Raw genomic sequence first — 18768 nt, forward strand, 5'->3', positions numbered from 1 at the left:
GAGGAGTGTGGTGTGTTCTCCCTGTGTCCGCGTGGGTTTCCTCCGGGTGACTGTCTGTGAGTAGTGTGGTGTGTTCTCCCTGTGTCCGCATGGGTTTCCTCCGGGTGACTGTCTTTGAGGAGCGTGGTGTGGTGTCCTCCCACAGTCCAAAAACATATGTTGGTAGGCGGATTGGTGACTCAAGTGTCCATAGGTGTGAGTGTGTGAGTCGCCCTGTGAAGGACTGGCGCCCAATCCAATGTGTGTTCCCACCTTGCGCCCAGTGATTCCGAGTAGGCTCCAGACCCACCGTGACCCTGAATTGGATAAGCAGTTACAGACAATGAATGAATGACAAATCCTCCGGGGTCTCTGGTTTCCTCCCACAGTCCAAAAACATGGAGGTTAGGTGAATTGGCTTCTCTCATAACTGTCCTGGTATGTGAGTGTATGAGTGTGTATGTGAAAAAATGTCTGAATGTGTGAGTGAATGTGTATGTGCCCAGATATGGATTGTCACTCTGTCCTGGGTGAAACTCTAGTGCCTGATGCAGTCGTCCAGGTGAACGGTCGTTCCTGGTCGAGAGTGCACTGCACGTTTGGCTGCCGTTTCTCACCAGTGTGTGTGTGGACTGAATGTTGAGTGTTGATTGTAAAGCGCCCTTGGGTTTCTAGAAAGGCACTTTATAATGTTAACGTTAAATAAAACACAATTAGATGCATATTTGGGGCTCTTCATCCTGGCTGGGATTTATAAGTCAAAGGATGAATCGACAGCTAGTCTTTCAAAAGTAGTAAAGTGGTGAAACTTTAAAAAAAGTTGTATTTTTTAAGGCCAAACAGGTGAATTATCCTAATTGAACCATTACCTGTTAGAGGTAAGGAACACCACTGCACTAAATATTGATAGAATAATTAGTAATGGAGTTAGTAACGAAATATTCACACTGCTTGTAAGGATTTTTTGGGTTTCAGACATCTTTTGGGTAACTAAATATGCAGCGGGTCAAATTGACCTGGGAACACCATTGCTGTTCCTGACAATTGAACATAACAGGAGGGTTAATTAAACCCCTAACTCTCTGTCGACCTGTCAATTTTTAAATCCCAGTGTGGCCCTTCAGCTGAAAAGTTTGCCCATCCCTGCTCTACTAAAATTACTGGCGAAATGTTGATTACTTGACATATTAGCTTATAAACCCTGAACACACAACCACGAAGCGGATCATTTACCTTTCGCCCAAGGGGCTCTAGTACCAAGAACACTTATGATCAACCTTTTGTTTGAACACAATGTTCTTTATGCACAAACCATGACTAACATATAAGACCAATAATATCACACTACTCTGGTTCAGATCAGACAGGACGTTCCTCTTACTCACTTCTCTTTGGGTTTCCCAGTCATTGCCAATGTGAGCACTGACACCCCCCGGCCTGGACCTGAGGAGGAACAAGGCACCAGTGACCCCTGTGTCCATCCGGGGTGTCAGTGTGGACATTGTGGAGGACCACGAATACTTGGGAGTGCACACTGACTATAAACCGGACTTGGCTAAGGACACTGATGCCCTCTACAGGAAGAGCCAAAGTCGTCTTTATTTTCTGAGGCAAGTGAGGTCCTTCAACATCTGCCGGACTATGCTCAGGATTTTCTATGAGTCTGTGGTGGTGAGTGCTGTCCTATATACTGTTGCATGCTGGGGCAGCTCGCTGAGGGTAGCAGACGCGAACAGACTCAACTAATTGATCCACAAGGCAGATGATGTTGTGGGTGTGGAGCTGCACTTACTGAGGGCAGTGTCAGAGAGGAGGATGCTATCTAATCTGCAGGCCATTATGGACAATGGCTACCACCCACTCTACAACACAGTAATGAAACACAGGAGCACATTCGGTGCAAGACTCATTCCACAGAAATGCACTACAGAGCACCACAGGAGGTCATTCCTACCCGTGGTCATCAAACTCTATAACTCCTCACTTAGTGTGTGACACAATAGTTAATCCGTGCAATACCCAGTAGAAAATTAAACTGTTCATATGACAATAATAATGTAATTAATGTATTTTTTTTGTGTGCAATAATTCAGAGGTTTAAAAATGTATACAGTATATTTTATATTTATTATCACAGCCACTGCCACTTTACTGTGTATTTATTAATTTAAATGTGTGCATGTTTCACATCTCTCTTTTCTGTTTTAAATTATTATTGGAATGTTTATTCTTTTACATAAACAGTTGCAACTGTAATAACTGCTATTTCTCTCTGCGATCAATAAAGTATTTCTGATTCTCTCCTCAGCTCTTCCTCAGACTTTGGTATCTTTGCCAAGTGGATTTCTTTCAACGTGCCAGTTAATAGATACGGTGAACATACATTATTGGTCACTAACTGTACATTACATTCTCTTCTCCAGAAGGAGAGGGTGATATTAATAATATTTCATTATAGAACTGTGTTAAATAAAAGAACATAATATAAGTCCTGGAGATGAAATGCAGTGTATGAATTCAACACAGTTTTAAAATCTACAATCATTATAGATTAAGGTACAATTATGTTCCCTAATTAAAGATTCTGACATGTACCCTTGTATATTTCATGTACAAATGTCTGACACATTAACAGTTTTTCTTACAGTGTAGTCAGGGAGGGCACAACATGAGGAGATTTATGTGGCCTTAGTCTATAACACTCAGGGCTTGTTTCTGAGCTGTGTCTCCTGGGTCGAAGCCATGGCTTTCTCTCAACCTTGCTGGAGAAATGGAGCATAGACAGCACTGTTGTTTAATCATCCCTCCATGTAGTCTCAGTTAACTCAGGCCACAGATAATTATTACAAATATTCACATGAAATTGCTGAGCTTTTACAGGTATAGCTTATTGAAGTATCATTTTTTTTTCTATTTATATATGCATTCATCCATTACCATTCATTATCTGTAACCATTAGAGGGGGTCAGTCCTTCACAGGGTTCTATTTGTATAGTTTCAATTTAATATTTAGATTTTGATATATCTGTGAAAGACCACCATGTTCTTTTTAACAAGGTTTAGGGATTTGAGCACACATTTATAGAAAACATCTTAAAGCAGTACAATATGAAGTGTCCTCTGCTCTGTCAGATGAAATCAGTCTGAGGTTAATGTTTAGGAAACAAATTCAGTCTTATTCAATATACTTTGCAGATGTTCTGAAACCATGAATAGAAAATAGCATACATCACTGGGTTCACAAAGGAGTTCATATCTATTAGGTAATGCTGCACAAATCAAATTAACGTTAGCAACTGGTTAGTGACATCACAGGGTTTAAAAAGAGAAGCTCTGAGAACTTTTCAGAAGTAAAAATGTGCAGTGTTCCACCATTTGCCCAGGTATATAATTCAACTATTCAAAAATAAGGTTTATCAACTTTAACACTGAGATATAAAATCTTTAACATTTTGCGTTTAATATGTGGAATCAATGTTCACAATTTTAATCAAAACACACTTTTTATAAAACTGTGATGTTTCCTCACCATTTGCTGCTCTCCAATCTGTTCACATTCTGGAAACCAGTCTGATGTGTTTACAAAGCCCCGGTATCTGTACATGAGTAAAATAACAAACTGTCTCGGTCTGGTATGCTAGGCTTTCTCTCTCACTGTTTCTCTCTCTTCTCATGGCAGAAGCATCTGGTGTATTTTTAAGCAATATAGAACTCAATTGAACAGAGGTGAGGATATTGCTTGATTCCTGCTCAATGGGTGGGTAATATTGACTTATGTTTACACTTTCTGATCACTTGAGTCTCCAAACTCAGGGTATGGCTAACTGCATTACCCAAAGTGATACAGAACTAAACAACTTCAGTTACAAATAAGTTTCTGTGGTAATTCAATCAGTGAATAAAAATCCTACAGACAAGATACAATTTGGCCATAAACAAACAACAGTCATTTTTCCCTCAAACAAATGATTTTCTGAACACACCAGAAAGAACTGCTTTGCACGCAGGCACACGTGCACGCACGCACGCACGCACACACATACACACACACAAACACGCACACACACACACACACAAACATTCACACAGGGAATAAAAGTGGTTTTAAAGGTGTAAAATCCATGCAGTCTGTGTTTAAAAAAAAAAAAATTAAGTAATGAGACTTACTCATTCTTTAAGTTGTAAGAGATAAATCGAATAAGAGGCGGGCAAATAACACCAGTATTTAACACTTGCAGCACTGAGAGCCAGTGATTGAGTGCTGTGCCTGACTTTACTTAGAGCACAGTTTTGGTTATGTCAATCAATCTAACAGTCAAACTAGGGGCTATATGTGCTTAAAGGTCTCAGTAAGTCAGAGTATCATGCTGCTTCTGGTGTCAAGGTCAAATATGAACCATCAAATAATATGTAGTGTCTTTACCTATTCAGTTTCAGCTTGGACAAGGAGGCCATCATGTTGGGTGACATTACATATAATATAGCAGAATTAGCTAGAATAAATTATTATTAATTAATTCTGATGCTTATTGACCCACTGAAGGTTCTTGGCTCCAAAATTTAAAGTAATAATTCTGTACAAAAAAGGTGTACACAAACAAATAACCAAGGACTGGTCTTATCACGCAAGTGGTTTATAAAATGTAATATCAAATAATGAATATTGACTATACATTCATATAATGAAATGGACTACAGCGATACATGAGGGACATTCTCTGTGATAACTACCCTAAGTTCTAAAAAGACTTTAGTTTATCCCAGTAAAGTATTCAGAACCAATATTCTGAGCTAAAAACATTCTGTGGCAATCTTTGTGGAAGATTACTAGAGACAGAATCTCCATTCTCCTTTCCATTACTTTAACAAACCTCTTCTTTTCTTCTATCTCAACATTGTCTTTCTCTGTTCTGGGTTCTCAGCTAAGACTGGAAAAGAAGCAGTGACTGGCTGAAGTGTTGAAGAGCCAAAGAGATAGAGAGCAATTTTTTAGCACCATTGGTTTTAAACCAGGTTTATGGAAGCCCACCTTGAAGGACTGATTTGTTTTCAGGGATTGAGGGCTGCCTAGTTCTAATGCTGATTGGACATCCTTTTAATCCAGAACCTCCCTTGAGTAGTGATTTCACATATAATTTAAGACCTAAGGAGAATCCCTGTTGAATGAGTGTTCAAGATTTCTGAATCATGCTTTTGCAATTATTTATCAAACAATATTTCTTATGCAGGCTTATTACATGAGTCTGTCATGTGAGCATATCATTTCATGATAATTTAGAGTGAGTTGATTTTATCTGAGAGAGACTTATTAAGATGTAATAAGCACATATTATATGTTAACACAATGTAATATTATTCATTATTTTATTATTAATGAATTTGCTAAACTTCTAAAAACACTTTGTCATTATAGATTATTGTGTGTAGAACTATGAGAGGAAAAAATAATTTAATACATTTTGAATGCACTGTATACCATTTTTAGTCATGTTTCAAAGAGTTAGTTAAGTATATTGTGAGCTGTATAATCTTAGAAATTCAATGCTTAATTTATTTTCAGAATCTTTGTAACTTCAGACTAAAAAAGCAGATTAATTTTCCATTATAGACCACATACTCGACACTTTCACTGAAATAGAAATGTTATAGTTGCTTGTCATTTGTAGATAGTCCAACATTGCCGAACACTGTAAAATATATTTACATAAATTAAATAATGAAAATGAAAGATAATTGTCACGTTGTGGTATGTAAGGGAGGTCAAGGAGCAATGAACAGGGAGGAGGTAATCGCAGGAGGCTTTTAATTAATACAAAAAAGGGAACTAAAGAGAGAGACAAGGGAACTAGACAAAGACTACTAAACTCACTAAACAAAACACAGGGACTAATACTAAACAAGGCTAAAAACAGAGAAACTAAACACAAAGGGACCAATACTAAACAAGACTAAATACAGAGAAAGTAAACAAGAACAAAACAGAACAGGCTAAACACTTAACAGATGATGAACACAACACAGAGGCTAAACTATAAATAACAATGCTAAACACAAAGGCTAAGACATTAAACACAAGGGCTAAACACAAGAGCTAAACACTGAACACTGGACTAAAAACTAAACAAGAACAGATCTAAAGAGGCAAGACACTAAGATAAACATCAAACAAGGCTAAACAAGAAGGCTAAACAGCAGAACACAAACTAAACAGGACACCAAAACTTAGCATCTAGAATCTTGCACACAGACATGAACCACAAACATACATGCAATAACAATGTCCCACAACTAGGAAACACTGACATGGACTATGAAAAGACTACACAAACAAGAAACACCTGGGACAAATAACGAGGGGGCAGGAACACAAAGGAGGCACAAGAGGGAGGAGCAAAGGCGGAGACAAATGAGACAGACAGCAGGAACACACTAGACTGGGCTATACATGACAATAATGATGAGGTCACCATAGAGAAATTTAATCTTAGTGTATTTCCCATTCAAACTGAAGACACTGTTTGTTTATATGTGATATTGGTATAAGATTTTGGTTATTTATGCAGCATTAAATGTGCTTGTTTTTGAGGGATTTCATTCATGGTTTTTGTGTCTGGAAAAATGTCCATCAATTTGAAATCTCCTTGAATAGAATAGACTTGTTACACTTCCTGCTCTATTTCTGTGTTTTCTGAGTCCCCTTGTCTAACGTGCCCCTTTAGCATGTGGCTGTTTTGTTTTGGTTCTTGTCTCCTCCCTTGTCTCCATCCTAGCTCTGCCTTCGTTCCTGCTCAGAAATATTCTCAAGTCATTTTTTGTAAGTCCAAGTCAAGTCTCAAGCCTTTGAGCTCAAGTCCAATCAAGTCTCAAGTCTTTGAGCATGAGAACAAGTCAAGTCTCAAGCCTCTCATTCCGAGATGCCATCTGGTATGGCTCACATCGCTGCATTGCAATTTCTTATGAGTTCTTATCAGTTGTCTGTTCACTTTTAAAAGTATATTTCAATGCAATGCGTAGAAACCCAAAAAAAGGTTTACAACTCTTTTTGCTATATTTCAGCTTTTGGCTGCACTACATGTTACATATTTGTGTTTACCATCAGATATGAATAATTACTACCAGGCTGTCAAACCCAGGCAACTGTAAAACGATGTATTGTACAAGGCGGCACGGTGCCGCAGCAGGTAGTGTTGCAGTCACACAGCTCCAGGGACCTGGAGGTTGTGGGTTCGATTCCCGCTCCAGGTGACTGTCTATGATTAGTTGGTGTGTTCTCCACGTGTCCGCGTGGGTTTCCTCCGGGTGCTCTGGTTTCCTCCCACAGTCCAAAAACACACGTTGGTAGGTGGCTTGGTGACTCAAAAGTGTGAGTGTGTGAGTGAATGTGTGAGTGTGTGTGTTGCCCTATTAAGGACTGGCGCCCCCTCTAGGGTGTATTCCTGCCTTGCGCCCCATGATTCCAGGTAGGCTCTGGACCCACCGCGATCCTGAACTGTATAAGTGGTTACAGATAATGGATGGATGTATTGTACAAGGTCTGTGCGGGACCTATTTTTAATTCTTTTACATGACTGACTACATCGATTCATAGATGATTACTGCGCATGGCAGTGCCTCAGAAGGCATGTTTACTGTGTCTGCTGAAAATTAAATGAAAGAGGATCTTGTGACTCACACTCTGGCTCCGTGTTCAACTTGTAGAACTGTGGAACTCTCAAGGAATGTGCGTCTTCAATTGTGAACTCTCACGCTGGGGGTAATTGTTTGGCTAAGTGGGCCTTGGACCAGTTTGGACTACTGTCAGTGCTGTTATCTCTGTTGCACATGTCAGGGAGTGAAACAAAGGCAAGTCACCAATCAAAGATATACCAAAGATATGTTAAGAAAATAATAATAATAATAATAATAATAATAATAATAATAATAATAATAATAATAATAAATAATAAGTTTGAAGGCACAACTCAAGTCAAGTCTGAAGTAACTGTTCTTAAGTCTTAAGTGCAGCTTGAGTCCAAGTCTCAGAGTCGAGTCCCCATCTCTGTTCCTGCCCTCCTGTTTTCCTTCTTAGATGTTCCTTGTTTATGGTCTATGTTCCTGTTTTATATATACCCCATTTTCCTCAGTGCTCTTTTGTCTGGTCTTGTGTAGATGTGTGTTTTGCATTTGTCTACACCGGTTCTCGGCTTTTTCCTGTTAGTTTCTTTTCTGTTCCTGTTCAGTATATTCCTGTTTCAGCCACTTGTACTTGTTTTCAGATTGCGTTTTTTTGTTTATATTTGTTTGTGTTAATACAACATATTCCTCGCCTGTATATCCACCTACTCATCTCACTTCAGCCATAACAGAAGACCAGACCTAAAAATGGATGTAGCAAGGAATCCATGAGCGAGGTGTGCTATTTGTCAGGCTCCCTTCAGCACAGGCGTAGGCATGCACATGAAGTATGTGCTGGAGGCCCAACCATCCCCCACAGCCAGGAGCCGATGAAAACAACATGCTGGAGCCTCCCACTCACTGGAGGACTGCTCCTTTAAATCTGGGGAAAAATTTGAGTTAGCACTGAGAGTTGTTGCTGTTAGCCTCAAGCCTCAGGGCAGAACAGAGGCACACATCATGAGGATCCTTGGATAAGGGACTTCCTGAACTTCATCATGAATGCACCCACTGGACCACCTGAACTCTCAACAGAACCAGTATGTGCCCTTCAAACAGCCCAAGCCCCTGCCTCTGTGGACATCATTGAAGGACTGCTTGCTGCTCCTGCTTCAGTGATGCTGGTGCCAACCACTCAAGGTCCACTAATCGTGTGTCCTCCTTGTGTCTATGTGGGTTTCGTCTGGGTGCTCCAGTTTCCACACACGGTCCAAAAACACATGTTGTTAGGTAGATTGGAAACTCAAAAAGTGTCCCTAGGTATTAGTGTGTTGCCCTGCGAAGGACAGAGGGTGTTACCTCCTTGCACCCGGTGATTCTCAGATCACACTTCCATTGTGGGGTGTATCAGGAACAGACAGGAAGTTGAATACAGGAGCTGGTGTCAGACTTTGTTAGCTGGTGTGTACTGAACCATCTGCAACTCAACATCAGTAAGACAAAAGAGATGGTGGTGGACTTCAAGAAACTCAGTCACCAGTAATGGAGTGGAAGTGGAGGTGGTTCATACTTTTTGAGAAAAATGGTGTCCCTTCGAGTGTCCACTAAACTCCTATGGACATTCTACCAATGCATTTGTTTTGCTAGTGCTATATTTTATGCTGCTGCATGCTGGGGCAACAACATCAACCAAAGTGCACTGAACAAACTGGACAGACTAATCAAGAAGGCTGGCTCTGTTGTTGGAGTCAAACTTGAGACACTGGAAGTGATGGCAGAAAAATGGACACTTAAAAAGTTGCTAGCCATTATAGAGAATACTTCACACCCCTTGCACCCTACAGTGGACAAACAGAGAAGTACATTGTGTGTTGTACTAAGGAGCAATGTGTAAGAACATTATTTTCCACAGCAATAAGGCTTTGCAATGAGTCTCCTTTCTGCAGAGACACGACTGATCTCCTGCTGTCTGAACCGTGCATTACTGAACTACATTATTATTCTGCTCTCTGGACTGACAATTATTTTCTCTGTGGCTCCAAGTACTAGAGAATAAATTTACTGACAACTTTACTGACTCTGAACACCACTAGTGCAATAATATTTATGCTGCTCTGTTCTTGTCATGTGTCATGAACATTGTCATTTTTTGATATAGACATTTTTTACTTGTGTTGTAATATATCTTACCACTTATGTTTCTTAGTACAATACCCAATAAGGTTGCTCTGGTCATATCCAAAACTCAAATATATATATAGACCCTTCTCAACTCTAATACATGCACCATTTATTGTCATTTCTTCCTGTACGTCTTCTCTTGTGCACTATGTACAGAACTGTGACACTACAATTCTCTTCGAGATCAATGAAGTGTTATCTTATCTTATTTCATTAATAATTCTCCTCATAATTCTGGTGTAATCCCACACCATGGTGGCACAGCAGGTAGTATCACAGTCACATAGCTCAAGGGACCTGGAGGTGGTGGGTTCAATTCCTGCTCCAGGGGACAGTCTGTGAGGAGGTTGGTGCTTGCACCCAATGATTCCAGGTAGGATCTGGACCCACTGCGACCTTGAACTGGACAAGTGATTACAGATAATGAACAAATATTTTCTCTGGCGCAAGCCTGTCAAACTGTTTAGAGCAGGGCAGGGCAAGTCTGGTTGATGATACATTAATAATTAGATTTAAAATTTGATTATACTGAGGTACTTCTTCAAACATTACAGCACAGTGATTTGGGTCACAGCTTTATCACCTTGTGTTTAGCATTGTTGTGGAATAAACTTTAATTTTGTTAAGCTTGTGGCCTGAGATACATTTATTACTGATTGAAAGACATCCCAAAATGAATAGAAGTGAATGAAGAACTACTCTTGAATGGTCCTATTGTAGCTTCACTGCTCACTTCTGTGGCTTACATTGGAAGGCAAATCCTAGGGGTCTGCATGCACCTTATGACAAGATAATTTCTCGAGACATCACAAAAGAGGATTTAAAATATTTAATGACATGCAGTGAAACAGGATCTCCAGGGTATGTCAAGAAACTAACCACTGTATTCCTGTCTGTTCTGTCCCCAATCATAGGCCTTACTGGATACATTAATAGGACATGCCCCACACCCCCACTGCTATTACAGGTTGTATTCTACTGGGTAGGCTCTTCTCTATGGAGTATTTCTGTACAGATTTAGTGGCATTCACCAATATACTTAAGGGATGTTAGTGCTCATTTTACAGGTATTGGATAAAGCTACATTACACCAGGGAACACAGCTTCACTGCCACAGTCATGAGGCATTATACATTCTCAGGTCATTTTTTGGCAGTGCATATGGTAAACTTGAGGTCATGTAAAATTGCTTCAGAGCATTTAATTTAATTTCATTTTATTTTTTGCTTTCCTTCCTCTGTTGGCCTAAGTATGGTCTCTGAGTATAATGTTTTCACACAAAAAAAGTGCAATTTTTAACATTGCGAAACCTTAATGCTGATGTAGTCTGACACATTTTTGTCTCAAAACTCTGAAATCATGAGAAGATACTGTAAAAGGAAGAAAATATTGGTTCATTGAGTAGGAGTGATAATGCATTTATGATTTTATTTTAAGCACTGCAACTAAATGACACACTGAGTCCACGCCAATCTACAGAAGAACAAATGGAGTTCAGCTCTCTTACCGAAGGTCACAGGGGGAGTATGATGTTTGTTGCTTCTCTAATTAAAAGGAATAATATTATTGTAAACATGTAATAGTCAGGGTGTTGGTAGTTTTAATGCTTTTGTGTTATGAAAGGCTGCTATGAACCAAACAAGCAGTTCAGACACTGACTTCCTACTCATTTGTTTGGTCTGCAACCATGAAAACGACACTTAGTGGGTGGTCTAGTTTTAACACATCTGTAAAATACAGACAATAATTCAAAAATGGACACACCTTTGCAGTCCACCAGTTTCAGAATCAGTGTGAAAGAAACAGTTGATATGTGTGTTTTTTCAAAACTTGACTTGTTGTTGTTTTATCAGTTAAAAACAGACTTAAAAATGCCTTAATAAAGCTGCTTGAAGTAAACTGGAATATTGAAAAGTGACACTTTACACTTTGAACATTATGAGTTTTAAGTGTATGGTAACTTTTGGTTTAATTCTTCATGATTTTGGATGTTTGTTGCTTAGGGACAGGCCCTTTTTCCGCACCATCTGAGGACACAGGTCTCATTTTCAAATGTTTTTGTCCAGTTTGAGCAAATGAGACAAATGTCATAAGATGCACAAAAAAAATCTATGAAAATAAAGCAAATACTGATCACATGAGGCATATTATTATCTAAGTTACTCTGTGTGCCATTCCCAGAAGAAGGGAACAAGAGACAGGAGCAATTTGGCTTTCTGGCATTTTATTAACACTCACCATCACCCACCAAACATCTCATATCCGTCCACACAGATCAGTTTAAGTTTATACTTATTCATATGTGGGAATCTGACATGTAGTGTTAGCTGAATGTACATTTAAATTTATATAAAAAAACATGTTAGAGCAGTAAACTAAGAAGTCTGTGGCCTCTGGTCTGTCAGATGAACTCAGTCTGAGGTTAATGTTCAGGAAACAAATTCAGCCTTGAAGATGATGATTTAAATGTTCTACACGTTACAATATGTTTTGCAGATGTTCTGAACCATGAATAGAAAATGGCATACATCAGTGGATTCACAAAGGAGTTCAAATCTATTAGCCAGGTATAAACAGCCCATACAGTTAAAGATGTTTCTGATGATGGAGGTGTTACATAATACGGTATCCAGCAAGCAAGGTAAACAAAAACCACTGTGCCTAATTTCTTGGCGGCTTTAATTTCAGAAGCCCTTGATACTTTAGTTCCAAGTTTTTTTGAAATATCATTTTTCACAGCTCTGATAGCTTTGGCTTGATGTATTGCCACTTTAAAAATAACTGAATACAAGACTAATATAAACAAGCAGGGGGCTATAAATGCAACTACAAGGTCAATGATGGCCCAATAATATTTTATGTACAGAACACACTGTCCAAAACAGTAGGTGGAGGGCTGAGATTGTAAAAAATCATTATTAAAGAATAAAAACATGATGACATAACACAGATAAAAAACCCAGCCAAGAATTATGGACACCAATGTTGTATGAAGCGTGATTTGACTGGAATACTGCAGAGGGTTAGTGATAGCAATGAACCTATCAACTGCTATGAGTATCACACTGTAAAGAGAGCCATATTTTGAAACAAAACAGATTATTTGAGTAATGTAGCATATTAATGTTCCAAGATACCAACAGGAGTCCATTAGTGTGCTTAGATCCACAGGCATATTAAACAGTCCCACAACAAAATCAGCCACAGCCAGAGAGAGGATTGTCAGGTTGGTTGGAGTGTGGAGCTGCTTGAAGTGAGAGATGGAGATAATCACCAGCAGGTTCAGAAACACAGTGCACACAGATATACATGAGAGAACGAAGCACAGAAGAAAATATCCAGAGCCATCTACTGCCTGTTTTATACAAGATACATTATTGTCAGGAAAGCAGTATTGAATTGCGATATTTTGCATGTAGTGTTGGTCGTCCATCAGAAATGGAGACAGAGCTGAAGAATCTGAAATGATTCAGAGAGTTAACTTCTCTGTTTTATACATGAGCATGAGTCCTCCCACTAGTGGATAGTGTAACCCTAACATCATCATGACGTACAGTGTTGGGTCAGGTAAGACATTCATTGTGTACATTAGAGACTACTATGGGTTCAGATGACTGGATTTTTATGATTTGGATCATATTCATTGAGGCCAGAAGACGTGTTGTGCACACTCATAGAATACAACATTGAATAATACAGTTTTATGGTCTGTGCACTATGTATGGAAATACTAAAATAAATTAAATTATAGACACTACCTGTGAAGTTGGGATAGATAAATGAGTTAATAAAATTCTGTCCTGCTATGCAATAGGAAAAGAAGTAAATGTCAGCCTCAGAAAATTACATTTGATGAGAAGGAATTACAAAAATAAAAGTGAATTGGTAGGTATGGCAGCTAGGCATATTATTCTAATTGTTCAATTACACACGCTTACTAATAACTTTAAGAGATGTATTCTACTATAATTTGTCTTATGTCATGACTTTTAAAATAAACATTTTTTATGCAATGTAGAGCATTTACAGCATTAGGTGAGGAGTGAAAGAAAAGCTCAATGTTCTCCAGTCAAAAACCCTATGGTTATTTTTATGACATCAGTGTTGACCAAGATACACTCGCCATAACATCCTATCATAGACTGCAGGAAATTGTCATTAAACACTGTTAGAAAACTGTCACTGTGCTGGCACCATCAATAATGTTATGAAGAATATATCTTATTTATAAAATACTCCTGGATTAAAAAATGACTGTCTCTTGCTTTTATAACCCCTTACTGTATTATAATAATGACATATTTCATCACATAACCAAATTGCACATTGTCAAGTCAGAGCTTTCAAAGCTGTGACTAATGGTGTCACATGAGCATTTCATACACATACTGAGTGATGCAGTTATCTCTGCTATACTCAGACTTAATACATTCATGCTCATGCTGTACTTTTTTGTGTTCTGCTTGCTCTGTTTATGTCTTTCACTACCCATAACTTGGTGAATAGATGGATTGCTAGCTCGTTCGCTAAGATGGCTCTTAAGCTTTAGCTCATCAGTCTCTCGGACTCAGAGATGAGGTGTGGCCATGGCCAGGTTTTTACTGGTCAGTGTAATAGAGATAAAACATTACCTGTTTTTAAGACTGCCCATTCTAAATAGAGAGGAGGGCAGTACTGGTCATTTTTAAGGAAGGAATTTATCTTATATATATATATATATGTTGTGTGTAACCCTGAACTGGATAAGCTGTTACAGATAATGAATGAATGAATGAATGAATGTGGCGTGTATTTTATTTCAACTTGGCTGAATGTGTTATATTACACTTTAGCATTTTACAAAATAAATAAAAATTACAAAATGAGTTCCCAGGGGCTTTAAACATTATTTATGACTACATACTATTCAAAATAATGTATATAAGGGAAATGTGCCTTCCAATTAAAATATAAGTCATAAAAAGGACCAATTTATTTATTTAAGGACCAATAAAGGACAAAAATATTTAAATAATGCTCAGTTAAGGTTTATTAAACATTACAGTAAGTGTCAGATAAGTGTGATAAATGTCTCCACAAGTATATATATGCTAGTATATATACAAGTATATAATGCTTAATTAAGGTTTATTCAATATTCTGGTGTATTTATAAAATAAATGGTGGATATACTAAAATGTGCATAGGTACAAAGATTGAAATGTATATATTTTGCAAGAATAATGAGCTCTCACTGAGTGATTTGTTCATGTGTCTCTGCACTGTGCTCGCTTTGTCTGCCTGAATCATGATCAGATTCATTCCCAAACAAGTCTTCAGTCACATGACTGGTGGCAAGAACATTAACCTACTTAGTGACAGACACTGTTTTAGGCTTTCATAACTATTACTTTTTCAGTTGTGTTATTTTAAATTTAAACGAGTAAATTTCCATGCATTTTATTGTTTATTGTGTCTATAATATATATATATATATATATATATATATATATATATATATATATATATATATATATATATATATGTAAGTAAATAAAAATAAATCAGTTGAAGAAAAAATGGATTTTAAATTAATTTTCTTATTACTGATAATATGAAATATTATAGTAGTTTCAGTGTATATACCCAGTGTATTGGCTCATGCTTCCCTGTTCAGAGGCTACACAATTTACAGCCCACAGCAGAATAATACAATATACTTATGCTTAGAATTACAATGGATTTGGAATTATAGTGACATGGTATAAGTTAAACATCTACTGTCATACCCTTAACTGCACTTATATCTTACACTTAACTTAAGAGGTACTTATGTGTCTATGTAAAATGTTTGAAAGAACCACATATATCCATTAACAAACCCTTTGCTTACTCTTTATTTATTTTACCTTATGCCTCACTGAACAGGTACTTAATTTATTTGTAAATTTGTATACTTATTAATAACTGCATTTTGTGATTTACCCTATAATTGGTGGGCCGTCATTGAAAGTTTAACCCATAATTGAATCTTATTCTACTATTTGTAGATTTATAATTGTGTTGACACTCCATTTAATATACATATATTGTTCTTTTATTTTTTACAGTTCTATAAGAAAATATTCACCCTTTGCAATGTACTTTTATGGCTCTTTTCCACTGCATTGAACCTACATTACTCTACCTGACTCTGCACTGCTCTTTTGCTTTTCCACTGGCCAAATCTGGTACCTGGTCCCTGGAACCTGGTAAGTTTTTAGTCCCAGCTTGCTTTGGGTTCCAACTGTGCAGAGTAGGTACTAAACAGTGATTTATAAAGTCTGCAGAGAGACATGTCAATCACCACAAATTGCAGAGCTCATTCAAATCTAACACAAACTCGATTCTTGTAAAATCACTTATATTAAATACATTTTCACATTTATTTTCATCACACTCAAAATGGCAGGTCATAACTTTACCTCAAGGTGTTTTAAACAGGTTTATATGCTTCTTGGGCCGATGACTGATGAAAATTTCTGAACGTGCAACAAAGAAAACTAATCTGTGAGAACTGGGGCACTGAGCCATGTTCAGTCCAAAAAACAAATACACCACACAAATACACAAAACAGCACCTAATTATACCACCACCATTGTTGTGGTTTACAAAGCCAGGAATTCCTGTTAGGGATGGGGTTTTGCAATGTCACTGGCTCCAAATTGCTGGGGTAAAATAAATAAAGAGAATTGCCAGTGGAACAGCAACAAGCTTTAAATGTGCTGAGCTGAACCTTATCGAGAAAAGTTGTGTAGAGTTGGACTCGTGCATTGGAAAAACGACATTAGAGAACACAAATAGACCTTAACTCCACTGTGGTACTTTGTTTAGAAAGGTACATTTACACTGGTTGTACTTTTAGTGACCATAATGTATCTCTACTATATTTCTGAGAGTGGTTTGGTGCAGTTCTTTCACAGGAGTTTGAGAAATAGAAACATGCAATTCTATAAATCAGCAGGGAATTGGAGCCAGTAGAGTAATGGTATGCCATCATTGAGAGTGATAAACCCTGGCTGTGATGTGGACCCTATAAAACTACAAAATAACACACTTCTTTCTCTCTTTAGTGCCTTAAACACAATGTCTAGGCTAACTCCATCTCCACCAGCAAAGAGTATCAACCAAGCTACTCCAGAGCTAGCTATTGCTCTCCAATATCCTGAAACATGCTAATTTCAGAACCACTGAATTTCAGAACTCTGTGCCCCGGAACTCACAGATCAGTTTTCCTTGCTGCACGTCTCTGTAACAGAGATTTTACAATGGCTACTTTGTGCTGAGCCCTGCATTTTTTTTCCATTGAACAGTATCTCTGGTCAATCAGCAGTCTGCAGGCATTACATTTCACAATGTAGTTCATGCTCAGCTTGGTTGGAACTGTAAGTGAGCAAAGACTAAAAAAGTACCTGGTTCCAGGGCCCAGGTACCAGATTTTGTTAGTGGAAAAGCAAAACAGTCCAGGCGAGTCAAGTCGTATAGGTTCCATGCAGCAAAAAAGCACCAAAAAGCACAACTGAGCTCTCTTTGAAATGTTTGATTATTATTTCTGGAGAGCACACCATATTCCAAATCATCCTGCAGATATTGGATGAAGCTGCATTGTTCCAGGGAACATAGTTTCACTGCTCCACAGCCCACAGTCAAGAGGCATAATACATATTATATGACACTAATGTCATGTAAAACTACTTCAGAGCCATTCATTTCATTTTATTAAATTTTATTAATTCATTAGATATCATTTTTAATTCCTTGCTGTCATCTGGAGATTAAAGAAGTTTTCACTCACACTGGAATGTTGAAATGTTACACGTTAAACTCATTACAATGGTCATAGAGTAAAATATATAAGTTGTTTTGGTTTAATTCTTCAGGATAAATGCTGAATATTTGTTGCCTGGGGACAGGACCTGTGTATAGACACAGGTCTCTTGATATTTGTTTTATTAATTTGTAAAGATGTGGATTATCGACTGTTTTAGTGTACATTTTGAGCAAATAAGACAAAGTCATGATATTCACAAAATCATTATATGAAACTGGACCAAATTCTGATCAACTGAGATATATTAGTATACATGTAACTTTGTTTATCATACCAGAGGCATGAGCAGTTTGGCTTTCTGGCATTTTATTAACACTCACAATCACCATCTTAAACACCAAACATCTCAGTCCCTTATGTGTCTCTCTCTGTCTCTTCTAAGATCTTTCTCACATTTTGATGTATTTGCCAAATGATTTTCATTGAGCTAGTGCCAGTTTGTACTCAGGGAGGGAATAAAATAAGAAAAAAGATCACCAGGTTCTTTTTAGCAGGGTTTAGAGATTTCTGCAAATAATTATATGAACATTATTTTAGACCAATACAATAAGAAGTGGCCTCTGCTCTGTCAGATGAAACAAGTCTGAGGTTAATGTTCAGGAAACAAATTCAGTCTTGAAGATGATGATTCAAATATTTTACATTTTACAATATACTTTGCAGAAGCTCTGAACCATGAATAGCAAATGGTATATATCAGTGGGTTCACAAAGGAGTTCACATCTATTAGCCAGGTAAAAACCATCCACACAGTCCAAGATGTTTTAATTGAGAGAAAGCTTAAATAATATGGTATCCAACAAGCAAGGTAAACGAAAACTACTGTGCCTAATTTCTTGGCTGCTTTGATTTCAGAAGCCCTTGACATTTTAGCTCCATGTTTTTTTGAGGCACCATTTTTCACAGCTCTGATAGCTTTGGCTTGATGTATTGCCACTTTAAAAATAACTGAATACAAGACTATTATAAAAGAGCAAGGAGCTAGAAATGCAACTATAATGTCACAGATCGCCCAATATTTAGAAATATACACAACACACTCTCCATAACACTGAGAGTACACATTAGGCTCTGTAAAAGTGTCATTAAAATATAAATACATGATGACATAACACAGACAAAAAGACCAGCCAAGAATTATGGACAGCAAGGTTTTAAGAAGCG

This window comes from Hoplias malabaricus, chromosome 18, assembly GCF_029633855.1.
Source record: "Hoplias malabaricus isolate fHopMal1 chromosome 18, fHopMal1.hap1, whole genome shotgun sequence".
Classification (NCBI taxonomy): domain Eukaryota; kingdom Metazoa; phylum Chordata; class Actinopteri; order Characiformes; family Erythrinidae; genus Hoplias; species Hoplias malabaricus.